This window comes from Peromyscus leucopus, chromosome 3, assembly GCF_004664715.2.
Source record: "Peromyscus leucopus breed LL Stock chromosome 3, UCI_PerLeu_2.1, whole genome shotgun sequence".
NCBI classification, from domain to species: Eukaryota; Metazoa; Chordata; class Mammalia; order Rodentia; family Cricetidae; genus Peromyscus; species Peromyscus leucopus.
In genome coordinates, this window is record NC_051065.1 from 58,465,543 (window position 1) to 58,469,920 (window position 4,378).

The following is a 4,378-nucleotide window of genomic DNA, read 5'->3' on the forward strand; positions in this document are numbered from 1 at the left end:
AAGCCAAAGTCCCAGGAGAAGAAGAAATTGACTCTGGGACTATTTGTACCAGGTACCCAACACAGGTCAAACTCCCTAAAAAGACACACGGCCTCCCCCAACTCAGAATGCGACCTTTCTTGGAGAGGGCCATTGCAGATATACTGAGGACATAACACAGTCGAGTGGAGCCTTAGTTCAAGGACTAGTACTCAGTAAGGGAAACTGGGTCACAGACAGATGCAGACGAGGATGGTCGTGTAAAGATTGGGAGCGGTTGTGATGCTGCTGCCTTGAGCCAAGGAACGCCCATGGCTACCAAAAACTGGAAGAGGCAAAGAAGGTTCTTACCTGAGAAGCTTCAGATGAACACAACCCCGGCAAGCCTCACTTTCAGACTTCTGCCTCCAAGGTAGGTCATGAAGCAAGTTTCTGTGCTTAAAGCAACGTGAGTTTGGTGGCAGCTGATTTCGTGGTGGCAGATTTAGAAAACCAATGCAGTGTGCAGTGTGACCCAGTCCTTTGTGCCTAGGGGACCAGGTCTTAGAGTACAAATGTGACTTTTCAAGACTCATCCCCGTGAAAGGGTGAATCACAGTGTGTGTGGGCAGATACCCTGAAATGCTGTCCATCTTCTTCCCTAGACCTGGCTGGGACAAGTATAGTCTCTCCTACCCTCCTCTTTCTTCTTTTCTGGTTTCCCTTTAAAATATTTAGCTCTTTTACCTTCTGGAATGTATTGTGGTGTGTGGTATAAGATACAAATCGGGGGCTGGAGATGGCTCAATGGTTAAGAGCACTGGTTGCTCTTCCAGAGGACCCAGGTTCAATTCCCAACATCTACATGGCAGCTCACAACTGTCTATGATTCCAGTTCCAGTGAAACCAACACCCATGGCAAAACACCAATCCACATAAAATAAATAAATTTTAAAAAAAGATACAAATTGGTTGTCTTCCACACTGCAATCTATTTGTCTAATGACTTCTATAACGTTCCTCTTATTGCTGTGTTGCGTTTCATTTATTAAATTGAGCATTGATATTTGAACATTATTTTTGGGATCTCTAGGCTCTGTTCCTCTGATTGGCTCATCAGATTGCTGTCATGGCGTGAGAAGACTCCAAAGTTTGCAGGATTTTGGGGGGTGGGTGGGTGGGCTGAGGGTTTGATCCTAGGATTTCATGACTGCTGGCCAAGGGCTCTACCCCTGAACTACATCTTCCAGCAACTCTGCAAACTGAGCTCTGAGTTCCCCTTTATTTTATTTTCTCTAAATGCTTTACCTAGAGCAATCTGAAATATTCCCTTCCTACAAGCATACTCTGGAGAGAATGAGGGTGTCTATAAAGCTTTTCTGAGGTTTTTAAAAAACACACTAGAACTCTTCAGGAGAAGTAGCTGCAGTTTCCCCTCCCCACCTCTTTTTTTTTTTTTTTTTTTTTTTTTTTTTTTTTTCTGACGGTTTCATCATGGCTCAGGCTAGTCTTGAAGTCCCACTTTAAGTGCTCTTCTATCTCGACTAGCTGAGACTCCAGGTTCACCACGGTGCCCAGCCTGTTTCTCTTTTTGAAACAGATCCTGGTCCTGTTAACACATCTGGCCTTAGGATGAGTTAAAACATAATGAAGCCTGCATAGTGACCTTCCTATGTAGGTATGTGCACACACACAGTAACCCCTCAGTCCATGTCTGGTGATAGTCAGAGATGACCAGAGAATTCCTACCTCACTCTTGCCAGTAGTCAGCTCTGTCCATCCTCTGCCTCCTCACTGTAAGTCATTCATAAGACTAGAAAAGGGATTTGTGATAGGCTAAACCGTACCCCCTTCAACATGTCTATGTCGGAAACCCTGCAGTCTACAGATCGCACCCTACAAGGTGAAAGGAACTTTGGAGATGTGGTTACATTAAGGATTTTAGCTTCTTTACATTTGCTACTTTATTTTGTGGGACACACACACACACAGAGGCTCTCTCTGGCTTGTACACGGCAGTCGGGGGCTATCTCTGGCTTGTACATGGCAGTCGGGGGCTATCTCTGGCTTGTACATGGCAGTCGGGGGCTATCTCTGGCTTGTACATGGCAGTCGGGGGCTATCTCTGGCTTGTACACGGCAGTCAGGGGCTATCTCTCAGCTGTTTGGTTCCTGGCGTCCAGCGCAGGCTTGGCAGCCAGCGCTTTCGTCCCCAGCCACCTAACTGGCCCCAAGTTAAGGATTTAGAAATGGGACGGTCGTCCTGGAGAATCACAAGGCCCGCCCTATGAGAAGGTGGCGGGAGAGCTAGAAAAAGTCGGAATGACAGTTCTGAAGGAGGAAGGGGGCATTCCCAGGACCCCATGTAGTCTCCAGAATTCAGGGGGAGAAAAAAATCATTCCCCAGAGTCCCAAAATGTGGAGTCCTAATCACATTTGAATCTAGCTCGGCCACTCATTTGGGACTGCTGTTTTTTAGAATGGTATGGTAACAAATCTGTGTTCTTTTAAAACACTAAATTTGTGGTAATCTTTGAAAAAGAAAAAAAGATAGGAGGCAGAGGCAGGTGGATCATTGTGGGTTTGAGGCCAGCCTAGTCTACATGATGTTGGGCCAGTGAAACCTTGTCTCAAACATGGAGGGGGGTGGGGGGGGGGGGGGGGGGAGGGGGATAAAAAAGAAGACCCCTGGGAACCCCGTGGCACGTTCCTTGCTGTGACCGGCCAGGTTCCCACCAACTTCTGGTCCTGTAGGCTACTTCTAGATTTCAGCAGTCAGTGAAGATTCTCATGGGATCCTCATCTACCTTTGGTTTTTTTAGTTCTTACTTTTTATTTGATCAGCTGTTCCAATATACGAATGTTAAGCCCTCCTGATTGATTGAAGTTACTAGCAATATGTAGAAATACAACTGGAAAAAAAAAAGAAAAGAAAAGGAAAAAAAGAAACAAGAAGTCGGGCTGGAGAGATGGCTCAGTGGTTAAGAGCAGTCAGTGCTCTTCAGAGGACCCGGGTTCGATTCCCAGCACCCATATGACAGCTGTCTGTAACTCCAGTTTCAGGGGATTCGACACCCATGGCAAAACACCAATGAACAAAAAAAGGAAGAAAAAGAAGTTGTTTAGCCAGGCAGTGGTGGCCCACGCCTTTAGTCCCAGCACTAGGGAAGCAGCGGCAGGCGGATCTCTGTGAGTTCGAGGCCAGCTTGGTCCAGAGCTGTTACACAGAGAAGGCCTGTCTTGAAACAAAAACAAACAAAAATCAAACAAACAAAAGAAATTGTTTAATCAAGGAGACATTTTCTCTCCTAGAAAAAGGGAGCGCGGGGAACAAACTTGAATTTAGCTCGTTGAGCTGTGTTTCTCAACATTGATTCACTGAGTTTCAAGTCTAGGGCACTGGCAGAAATTGGAGATCCTTGGTCCAAGCGGAACCCGTTGCCCGCGAGCTGCTCAAAGCTGCAGTACTTGGGAATACACACCACCCCAAACCCCTCACTCAAGACTCATTCTCCGAAAGAAGGAAAAGGATAAAAAGAATGTTTGGGGCACTACTAGAGAATGGTACCTTACCACGAAAGTGTGCCTTTTTACTCTCCTCCCTCAGAATAAAATTTTACATTCATGATGATTTTATTTCTGCTTTCCGTTGTTTCAAGCTGGGCGCTAAACATTGGCCTAGGCCCCAGGCGCCTGCTGGAAAGGCGCCCTCGCAGGCGCAGAAGGCTGGCAGAGAGACCTAGGGGCGGGAAGCACCCCCGCCCCACCCCCAACACACACACAGGCTTTTGTTTCCTAGAACCTGAGGGATTCTCTTCAAGTCTCCTGGGCCAGGCCAAAGCCCACCCCCCACCCCCTCAATCCAAGGCCCTGGCTGCAGAGGCCGTTCTCCAGGTCCCCAGGTCACGGGTGTGGGGACCACCCATGTAGCGGAGCCGCCCCGCCCCTCCCCGGGGGCCCCGCCCTCGCAAGCTGCTGGGCTGAGGAAGCCCCACACACTGCAGAGGCTTGCCGAGTCCTCCCTGCGGCTGGCTGGTCGTCAGTGCCCGGCTACTCCAGATAAAGACGGGGAGTGGGCCAGGCCTTTCTCTTAGTCTCCCTCCACTCTGATGTAGAGTGCTCTCTCCTAACTCCCTACCCCATCCTAAATAAATTTCAACCCAGTCGTTCGAGAAAAAGCAAACAAAAAACCCAAGGTAGGGATTTGGGAGAAAGTAACGCCATTTCTCTAGATCAGCACCTGAAATCATTCTACCTAATTTAGAAACCCAGAGTGCGACCCGCACGTAGATGGGACATGTGGGGGAACAGGGAGGCATTGTGCAACTTAGGGGTCTCAAGTCTCCTCCAGGGAAAGGGCCCACAGTCTGGTCCCTTCTTCTCTTTTAGTTGTCTGAATGGAAAATTGATGTAGGACAGC